At 39.7% G+C, this 11,393-nt stretch overlaps 1 long non-coding RNA gene across 4 annotated transcripts in view; it reads right to left on the reverse strand.

The window, feature by feature from the left end:
* Positions 1-11,393, reverse strand: part of LOC110348445 (uncharacterized) — a 73,848-nt gene that overhangs the window by 39,324 nt on the left and 23,131 nt on the right. Inside the window, exon 4 of one of the 4 annotated variants that reach the window (XR_015441019.1) lies at positions 3,172-11,393. The exons of the other annotated variants lie outside the window; for them this stretch is intronic. This is a non-coding gene — a long non-coding RNA (uncharacterized LOC110348445). Of the gene's footprint in view, positions 1-3,171 lie in introns of those variants that run through there. 4 annotated transcript variants of the gene reach the window in all.

The following is an 11,393-nucleotide window of genomic DNA, read 5'->3' on the forward strand; positions in this document are numbered from 1 at the left end:
ATATTAATTATCTGTTCTTTTCTGTCTCCGTCAGTAGAGTGAGAGCTACTTACAGAAAGTGATTATATCTTGCTTAGACAAAAACAACCTAGTGGTCAGGAGTCCAGGCTCTGCACTCATTCTGTCAAAGTTCAAATCCTTACTCTAGCATTTCCTATCTTGCTGTATAACCTTGAGCCAGTAATTTGTTTCAGATTCTTCCTGTGAATAATAATAAACTTGCTTCAAGAAGATATAAACATTAGATTAGATATAAATGGTAAATTCAGTAGTGCTCAACACATGGGAAGTATCCATAAAGGCAGGCTCTTATCCCCTCTTATAGGTAAGTATTTAATACAAGTTCATAGAAGTACTAAATGAATAAATCATTTTTATAAGAGCTGCCTTATTTGGGGAATAGTGTAAGCCTATTTTTGCTGCCAAAATTTTCTTTAGATCAAAAGGGAAATCCCCTTTCAGACATTCCATGATGGTGGAATGAGTCACTCATTTCCCTTTGGCTTGGTAGGGAAGTAATAGAAACTGTTTCTTCCTTATTTTGCCCAGAAATTTCTGGACTCAACTGAGAACTGAAGATGAGGAATGATGGTCAAAGGAGCAGCTGAAAAAGAGGCCCTGGGTTGGGTGTGGCTCAGTAGCAGAGAGCTTGCCTAGCACATGCAAGGCCCTGGATTCCATTCCCAGGACCACAAAGAAGGGGGAAGAGGGAAGAGAGAAGAGGGGAGAGGGGAGAGAGAGGAGATGAGGAAGAGGGGAGGGAGAACAGGATGATCAAAGAAGAGAAAAGGAGGGGAGGGAAGGGAAGGGAAGGGATGGGAAGAGAAAAAGAGATAGAAAAAGAGGCCCTAGCCTTACAGTTCCCAGGAACTGCTCTTGATCATCCTCACAGAAAAATGAACTATGGCCTGGTAATGGGTTTTAGGATTTCTGCAAGAAAAATATCCTCCATAAGAAATGGTATTACCCATCCTGATTTTGTTAATTGTACATTATTATCTACTTCCTCGCTCCCTTACTACCTAAATTATAATCACTAACTTAGCGCTTTCCAATGTGCTATCCAAACTTCAAATCTACAAGGCTGGCATAGTGACCTCCTTCCACCAATGAGGAGACACAGCACTGGGAGCTGGAAGGCTGCGCTCCCAGTCTCGCAGCAACTCCATGGCTGGGCTGGGGTGTGAGCTGAGGCTGGCAGCTCCCAGGGCTCCTGCACAGAGACAGATCACTGCACTGCCTCCCTAACTGTCATCCTGGTGCTCGGAGCCCTGTTGTGCAGAAATCTTGCCAGGGTGGGTATTTGGATCTGTCTCTCCTAACAGCAGTGGGCCTCTTGAGGGCATGGCCACACCCTTACTGGTTCCCGAGCTCCTGGCACAGTATATGGCACAGACTGGATGTTCAGTACACACTGAGGAAACCACAAAGGTTCCACCTGAAGGCACAGCATGAGGCAGGAGATGGTCTGTGGGATTTAACTGAAAGATGGGAAATGGGAATTATATCTGCCTTCTATCACTGGTCATTATCCCTTCAGGAGAAGCCTCTACTCTTCCAGATCCAATGGCTCTGGAACAGTGAACCTGGAATTGTCCCTCCATAGCCTAGTGAACATTTTAAACAAACCATTGAACAGAAAGTATGTGGTGGGCTTTTCCCATGGTGGTTTCAGACTCCATGGGGAGCTGCCTCACTGCAAACCCTAATAAGTTCTTTGCTCTTCATTCCCTTCAGTCATAGTTCAATTTCATCCTTTATCTGCCATGGTAACTTAGATCCTGTACACCTGCAAGACTCTCCCAAGGGAAACAGTCTCAGTGGCTGGAGATTTTCCAGCCTTGAAATGATGAAACTACTAGAAGAAAACACAGGGAAACTATTTTAGGATGTTGTAGTAGGTAAAGATTTCTTTGGACAAGAACACCAAAAGCACAGGAAATGAAAGCAAAAGAAGACAAATGGAATTACATCAAACTAAAAAGCTTCTGTACAGCAAAAAAACTGGAGAGAAAACTTACAGAATGGGAGAAAATATTTGCAAGCTATCGATTTGTGAAGGGGTCTGCATCCAGAATATATAAGGTAGAGCTGGGGATTTAGCTCAGTGGTTCTACCACCTGCCTCACAAGCACAAGGACCCAAGTTCGATCTCTGGTACCAAAAAAAAAGAGGAAACAACAGACTATATAAGGCACTCTGACCATTCAGTATAAAATATAATAACCCAGTGGAGAAATAGGTTATAGATCTAAACAGATATTTCTCAAAAGAAGACACACAAATTGCCAACAGATACATTTAAAAAATGCTCAATATCACCAACCCTCAGACAAATGCAGATCAAAATCAGAATGAGATAGCATGTCATCACAGTCAGAAAAGAGAAAAGATTACAAGTGCTGGCAAAGCTGTGGAGAAAAGGGAACACTTGCTCACTATTGGTGGGGATGTAAATTAATACAGCCATTATGAAAAACACTATATTTCTTCAAAAACTTAAAAATAGAACTATCATATGTTCCAGCAACTCTACAAATAGGTATTCACCCAAAGAAAATGAAATTAGTGTGTCAAAGAGATATCTGCACTCCCATGTTCACTACAGCACTATTCACAATAGCCAAGAAATAAAAACAATCTAAGTGTCCATCAACTAATGAATGAGTAAAGAGAATGTGGTTCATATACACAATAGAGTACTACTCAACCATAAAAAGAATGACATCCTGTTATTTATGGCAACATAGATGGAATTGGAAATCATTATGTTAAGTGAAACAAGCCAGGCATAGAAAGACAAGTACCAGATTATCTCATTCATATGTGGACTCTAAAAATCTTGACCTTGTGGAAGTTGAAAACAGTATGGTGATTACCAGGGATTGGTGGTGGGGATCGGATTACGAATGTTTGATCAATGGATACTGAGTTAGAGCTGGATAGGAGCAAGAAGTTCTGGTGTTGCTATTGCACAGGGGGTGGCCATAGATAAAATAATACACTATATATTTCAAAAAGCTATACAAAAGCATTTTAAAAGTTTCCTCCTTAAAGAACTGATAAAGGTTTAAGGAAATAAATGTGTGTAACCTGATATAAACATTACACAATGTCTATATATATATATATATATATATATATATATATATATAGCATTAGGTGGCATGCCATTAGTGTGTACAACTGTGTGTTTTTATGTAACGGTTAAGAAATGAATTTGAAAATGGATTAGGCTTGTGAGCATCTTTTGCAGGAGTCTTTCATGCACACATCTTCCTTCTGCAGCCTACTTGCCTGCGGGCTGAGCTATGTTTCCTACCTTTGGTGGATTCTTTCCACACGTTTGAAGGTGCAATTGGACTCTTCTACAGAGAGGCCCTGTTAGCTAAGGATTTCATTAGGAATTTAATAAGGAATAAGGCATCTTTCTGAAGAGAAAAGCTTGATGTGTGGCCAGGAATCTGATTCTTACAGCACGGACTGAAAATATATTTTCTCAACAGCCTCTCTCACTTCCACCGGAACATGTGGCCAGTCCTGTTCAGGTCGAGACTGCATTTGTTTTTAAGTTCCTATAATCAAATGACTGTTACTCAAAACTCCCCCTAAACAACGCCATCATCATCATCATCATCATCATCATCATCATCATCATCATCATCATCGTCATCAATTTCAAAAGAAGACAAATCCAGGTCTCGGTCAAGTGATTTTTATGTGCTTGTAACTAAAATGATGAAACCACATGATCTAGCAGTGTATGCATCCTCTGGGTAGCTATGTGAAGTATTTCTATCATTAACCTTTTAAAAATTGAATTGATTTAGCTCAGCTTTCTCAGAAAGCACATCAGTGTTATCTAATTCATGGAGAAAAAAGGAAAATCATCAATTTGCTTTTCTTTTACATCTGTCCCTCCCCTCTGTGCTTAACTGTTATGGCTTGTGTCTAGATGTCCCCCCAAAGCCTCACGTGGTCATATGTGTGGCTTTTCTGAGGTGGCTGGATCTAGGGTGAGTAATGCTGGAATAGATTCTTGGTGCAATGCTAGGCTCAAGGGCACTAGGATTACGGGTGTGAGTGCTACTTGCCATAAATAGCCTGGATAAGATATAAGGGACAGAAAGAGCTGTGGTTGTCCATTGTTGCTTTGCTACCTTCTGCCCACCATGAACTGTTTCTCCTCTGCGATTCCTGTCTGCCATGTGTCACTCTGCCTTAGAGCCAGTCAATTATGAACTGAAACCTCTACAAACTGTGAGCTAAATAAGCGTTTCTTCCCTTAACTTTGGGCATTGGGTATTTTGTCTCAGCAATTAGAAAAGTAACTAAGACATTAACTGACAGTAAAAAGTCAAAATAAGCCATTCTTTTCATTGACCTTCTTTTGCTCATTACTGATTTACCTTCAGTGTGCAAAGCATAGAATACTGGTGCTTCTTACCCATTATTCGGAGCTAGCAACTTGGAGATAGACATGAAAACAGGGGCAGGGGATGCAGCTCAGTGGTAGAGTGCTTACCTAGATGCACGAGGTCCTCTGTTTTACCCCCTGGTACCAATGAAAAAGCAAGAAGACCTGAACATGAATTCATATGAATAGTGAATTAAAACATATTCAAGGGAGAAATTGTACTGTAAGAGAAAAATTTTGGAAAACTCATGATGATACCAGTGGTTTTCTAACATTTCCTTCAGTTTTTAAAGCTCTTCAGAGCTTTTAAAAAGTTGGATGCCTCGTAATGAAATCAGGTCACTTTCTAACTGAAGAAGCTGAAATCAAGAGAGGACTGAAAATTGGCCAGTACCTCCAGGCCATCTCATAGGGTGCAGTCCTCTTGTCTGTATCCATGGGAGGCTATGTTCCTATTCAATCACAGGCTCCTTGTTGCAATAAGGAGTACCTACAATGCTATAAGTAGACTCTACAGACTTTAAACTTTAGAATATTGACTCCTGCTTCTTGGGTCCAGTTGCCAATAAATTATCAAAATTGAGTGAGCACTATTTCTTTCAGGCTTTAGAACATGTGTATGTGGCTCAGGATATCTTTCTAGATGCAGTAGAACGGCATTGAGAAAATGGGAATATTAATATTATGTGAGGAAATGTAAAGCTGTAGCTCTACCTTGTGACATATTCAAACTTGGTCTACAGATAGAGACCTAAATGCTAAAGATAAAACTACGAAGCTGTCAGAAGAAAATACAGGATATTGTTGTGAAAGATAAGAAAAGTCTTCTAAAAGAACATCCCAATGCATAAACTGTGAAGTGAAAAGTTGCAGATTTGACTTCATAAAAAGTGAGAATTTCTTCTCAGTGGAAGACCTAATAGAGGACAGACTGGGAGAATGTATTTACACTACAGGAGTCAGGAAATGAATATCTAAACTACGTGAGTATATCCAAAAGGAGTTAGTGTTTTCTTTAGCTTCAAAAAACTCTTCAAATAAAATTTTAGTTGAAAGCCTGCTAATCAAGACATTAAAACTCTTGCAAATCAACAAAGAGAGACAGAAAACCAAATATAAAAGTACTCAAAGGTATGACTAGGTAATTTGTAGAAGGAAAAGCCTTAAATAAGTAATTTAAGTAGAACAGTACGTGAAAAGGTGATGATAATCAGCAGAATGCAAATTATACCAAAATGATACCATTTTACACCCATCAAAATGGCAAATCAAAAAGGTAAGACTGAGTATTGGCAGGGCTGTGAGGAGACAGGAGCAATGGAGGCTGCTGGTCCAGAGTGTGAGCCACACAGAGCCTCTGTGGACAGCAGTCTGAGACACCACATGACATTGGGAATGGTTGCACCCTACGACACAACAATGTTTCCCTCTGAGTTCATGAAGGAATATATATTTGGGTGTTTGTTGTGTTATTTTTACAATATAGAACTTACCAACTTACCTTGTATTCAGAAGAGAGGAAAAAGTAAGTGAAATCTGGTACTTTAATACTCTGAATAGTAGATTACAGAGTTACTAACTAAATAGCCACATGGCTAGGCATGGTGGTACAAGTCTGTAATAGTTGCTATCTGGGAGGCTGAGGCAGGAGAACGGTAAGTTCAAGCCAGCCTGGGCAACTTAGTGAGATCTTGTCTCAAAATACAAAAATAAAAAGCATAGGGTGCAGCTCAGTGATAAGAGCACTTGGCTAGCTTCCACAAGGCCCTGGGTTCTACCCCTGGTACACACACTGCAGCCATATGGATAAATCTAAAAATGATATTTGAAGTTGAACGAAGATTTTCAGCATATTTACATAAATTAAAACACTTACTTAAGGACATACCAAATTCTGTGGAGCAAGAGACTAATGGAAGAAGGGGCTAAGAATGGTGAAAGGAATTAAGAAAAATGTATAATAATAAAATGAGAGGCTCTTCATATCCCTGATGATGACCAGTCTTCTGTGAAGCAATGTGCATAATTAAGTCAACTTTGCAGGCCTGGGGTTAAAGTGTAGAAAAGAAGGGCCGGGGATGTAGCTCAGCAGCACTGCACCTGCCTAGCAAGTGCAAGGTCCTGAGTTCAATTCCTAGTACCAGAAAAAATATAAATAAAGTATAGAAAAGATGGGAAGGGAAGGAAAGGGAAAGGAGTTAGAGAGATGATGTGATAGAGTGAAAATTGCCCTGTCCTACCAGCAAATGACCTGGGATCCCATCTCTCTCTGGCTTGGTAAGTAACAAACGCTAGCTACTTTCTTCTCAAGATTTCCATTTTCCCCTTTGCCATGATAATGATAGTAGGTTAAATTTGTAAGATCTTTTCCAGCTTTGTGTTTCACATATTCTGTTCTTTCTTTCCCATCATTAACTTCTAAAATGTCACAAACAGCAATAAAACCATATCAGCCATTTCAGAGCATTTTTATTCACAATGAAAAACAATCTAACTTATGAGAAATATCTTCTGCTTAAAGGTGTGCTTTATACACGACTGACAGAATGATGCCCTTCTTAAAATGTTCAACCTTCATTGTCTTAAAGCAACATTTTCTCTTTTCATGAATCAGTGAATAAAGAAAGTAAAAAAATGATGTGAATAGTATTCAGAAAGATGGAAAATACTCTAGAACCCGAGTCCTTCCTTGGATAACCAGAAACTGGTTAATTATGATTATGATGACAATGACGACAACAACAATGATGACAATGACAGCAAACTAGACAAACACAAACCCAGGAACAATTCATCTCATGTCTACACACGTCATCCCACAGAGGCCACTAGACCTTCTAGCTGCCTTAGGTTCCTTTGCATCCAACTTTAATTTATTTTGAAGTGCACCCTTGAGAAACAAGATGGAAAGCATTATAAAATGAAGAAAACCACTTTATAGATCTGTGGATGCCACTTGCAAATTAAAATAACAAAATGGAAAAACACACATTATCATAGAAAAATCCATCCTGCATTGTACTAGAGGAATCCTTTTGCTTTCTTAAGAGTGCATGAAAATGCAAAAGTGCTCATTTCAACCAATTAGTATTCTGTCTATGAATAGGAAAATATCTGTGAATGGCCAGTTCAGTTCAAACTAAAACATTTGCATAACATCAGCTCCTTCTTTGGTTGCATAATTAATCATTTGGGATTATACACTTGTAAACACTATTTTTCAGTGTCAGGAGAAATCACACTTTACATATTGAAACACTAAATCATAATTACAGCTATCATTTATTGAGCACCCACTAAGTACTAAGAATTATACAAATATTAATAGTTATGCCCACCATAATGTTATAAAGTGATTATTATTAGTATTATACCCGTTTGGGGGCAATAGGAAGTGGAAGTTCAGAGAGGGTGGTTAATGGGTCTAAGATGGTAGGAGTTCAAAGCTAAGTATGGCTGTTTATAATGCTCATGTTGCTTTTTACCAAACCATACATCCTCCCCTAAAGATTTTTCTTCTGAAAATACAGACGTTATATTTCCTTCCATTTTGTTGTTATTTTTGAGACTGGGGAGTGAGTGGCCCTCTGCGTTGCCCAGGCTGGTCTCAAACTCCTGGGCTCAAGTGATTCTCTCACTTCAGCATCCTGAGTGTTGGAACCACAAGCTCACGCCACTGCACCCAGCTAGTGACCCCAAATGAACGGCTAGTATTTACCGTGTGCTCATCGTGGGCCACTGCACACATAACTGTTTATGCATTGCTCATTTCACATCCCCAACTTCCCTATTTTATTGTATCCATTCTAAGTAAAGAGAAAACGGAAGCTTGAAGGAAGTCATGCCTGGTCCAATATAGCACAGCTAGAAAGTAACGACAGCTGGATTCAAGGTCTTGGCCACTAGTTCATCTTTTTTAAATTGTATATTTAAAACTTTACATATGATAACATTGACCTTCCTGGCATACACTGTTAAGAATTTTAACACATGTATAGATTTGAGTAACTGCAAAATGGTTCTATTACTCTAAAAAAACTCCTTCCAAAAGAACAAGGGTGAGGGGTGAAGAGGAGGAGAAAGGGAAATAAGTAGAATGAAGATATGCCATGTATTGGAACCTAATAGCCTCTATAAATGGAAACATTATCAGCCATAATGAGCTAAGATTAATAATATCAACAAGAATGAAAATCAGGATGGGGAATTAGAGAAGGGAGAGGAGAGAGAAGGGGTTAAAGAAAGAAACAAGCTGTAGTATGTACCTGTTCCCACTCTCCAAGATGATAGTAAACTGCATGTACTACAAACACATACTAATAAAATTTTAAATAGTTTTTGAAAAGCTCCCTTATATTACTCCTTTGTTGTCACACCATCCTCTCAGGCCAACCCCTGTCATTCCCTGGTCTTGTCTCTAGACACTATAGTTTTATCATTTTTAAGAATTTAATATCAATGGAGTCGTGTAGTACTTAATCTTTTCAACCTGGCTCCTTTCACTCTGTATACTTCCTTTGACTTTCATCTTTGCTGCTGCACGTGACAGTAATCTGTTCTTTTTTATTGCTGAACAGTTTGCTATTGCATGGATTATCACATTTGTTTATCCATTGAGAGAAATTTGAATTGTTTTCAATTTGGGGTGATCATGAATAGAAATTCTGTAAGCATTCATGTACAGGTTTTTGTATTCATATAGAATGTGAAATTGTTCAAATATCATTTGTTGAAAATGCAAATCCTCTCTTCATTGAGTTGTCTTTGTCGAAGATCAGCTGGCCATGTTTGTATGGGTGGTTCTGGGCTCTTTATTGTGTTTCATTGATTAATACATCTATACTATCACCAATATCACCCTCCACTAATATCTTGATTACTGCACCTTTATAGTAAGTCTTTAGTATGTGTGATTCTTCAAGCAGTTGATTTTCTGAACCAACAAAATATGTGGCACAAGTGGATAAACCTAGGTGTCCTCTTTTCCTTTGCCACCTACAGGGTGTTAATAATATATTTTTTGTTGTACAAAGGGATAGAAAAGCAATTTGTCTGGCCTACTTTCCTCTCAAGAGAGTAAAAGGCTATCACTTACAGATTTTCCTCTGGAAGCTCTGACTAACCACGTTCAACACACATTGTATATTCATGCAACCTATTTACTGAATGTGTCTCTGTGATGGGCACTGTGATAAGATGTGGGGAACAGCAGAACAGGACATGCAAGATTCTTTCTCCTGTGAAGCTTAAGCCAAACTAAACAAATAACTGAACAAAGAACCCACGACCAGAGGGCCATTCTTCAGAGAACCAAAACCGGGTAAAGTATAAGAGTGACTTAGGTAACTTAGATTGCATGGCTAGGAAATGCTCTGAAGAGGGGATATTTACACTGAGATCTGGAGGACAAGAAAAAAGCAGATGGATAAGCGCGGAGAGGGAGAGTATTCTGGGTTGTTAGTCTGAAGAGTCTTAGATACAAACATGCTTGATATTTTTGAGAAACAACAATCACAAAATGACTGGTACTGCTGGAAAGTAGTCAGCCAGGAGAGAGGTCTGAACCAAGTTCAGAGAGGGGACAAGCAGAAGGGCTTTGCAACCAGGATAAGAAGTTGAGAGTGTGAGGCCATCAGAGAGGTTAAACCGAGATGGGTCCAGTGGCCAAACATACCACCAGGCTCTCAAACAAAAAAGTAAGAACTAGGAAGCATAATGAGTCTCCCCAATCCTCATCACACAAAAACTGGTTTCTGTTCACATTAAGCTATTCTCTGCAGGAAGCACATGGGATTCTAGAGAACCCAAGCTCAGAGGCCCTGTCCTCCTGACTGCACAGCACTTTTTCTGAGCCTGGACTCCCGGGGGCTGTTGATGGTGAGGAAAGAGAAGAGAGCAGCGGGCGGTCATTTTCAGGCTCCTGCTGAGCTGGCGCGTGCTGAGGGCTCAGTGTGGAGGAGGTCAGAAGCTGGGTATGGGACAAAGCTGCCCCAAGGAACAACCCATCGTGGCACAGCTGTGAAAGCAGAAACCCTTATTCGAAAGAAGAGTGAGTTGCTTCATCACAGGTACTGCCCCCTGATTCCCAATCTTCATAAACTACAAATTAAAGGAAACTGGCATAAAATTACAATATAAGAATAGAAGTCCCACACACATGCAGGAATTTTCCAGCTATGAGGAGTCATGAGCACTGGAATGTACCTCTGTGCCGAGATGTATACAAAGCTTCCAAGAGACTGTATTTATTCTATTTATTTATACTCCACTTTGGATAAATAAATACCACTGTGGAAACATAATAACACCTCTTTCCCATTACAGAGTCACAATTTCCAGCGCCATGTTCTCTCTTCTACCATCAGTGTGTATATATAATATTTATGCTTGCTTCCTAGTGTTCTGTTTTTTGCTTAACGTTTCACATATATTTTTCCATGTAACAGCACAGTCTACATATTTACCATTTATGGAGCTACCCAGTGATACAGTATAATCGGATTAGTTCACACTTACATAGTAATTACTATTTATCAGGCACTGCTCTAAGCACTTTATCTACTTTTACTTATTTAGTGTTTTTTTTATACAACCCTCTGAGGTGGGTGCCATCTCTCTTAGTCTGGATCCAAAATAAGGCAAAGCTTGAAGTGAAAGGGTCCCTCATGCTTCTGTCTTCAGCTGCACCCCAGGAAAGTAGGAGTGAGGGATGTGATGTGAGGCAGGTACAGGATCCCTCTGATTATTGCCCAGTGTGATGCATGGGTCCACATCCCAAGACGGCTTCCCGGGGAAACCATCCTCCAAAGGGCTGCATCAACTGCACCTCACACAGTTACACAGCAAGGTAAAAAAGGAAGTGTTGTCTACCAGATCCCATCTGCCCTGTGAGACATTTTATCCACTCAACTCTAGCATGAGACACATGGGCTTCTGTGCTGGTTCTTGTCACTCCTCAGTGTCACCAGGGAAGTCT

Source organism: Heterocephalus glaber, unplaced genomic scaffold (genome assembly GCF_053883595.1).
Source record: "Heterocephalus glaber isolate CG9 unplaced genomic scaffold, H.glaber_assembly_v1.0 deba00001504, whole genome shotgun sequence".
Taxonomy (NCBI): domain Eukaryota; kingdom Metazoa; phylum Chordata; class Mammalia; order Rodentia; family Bathyergidae; genus Heterocephalus; species Heterocephalus glaber.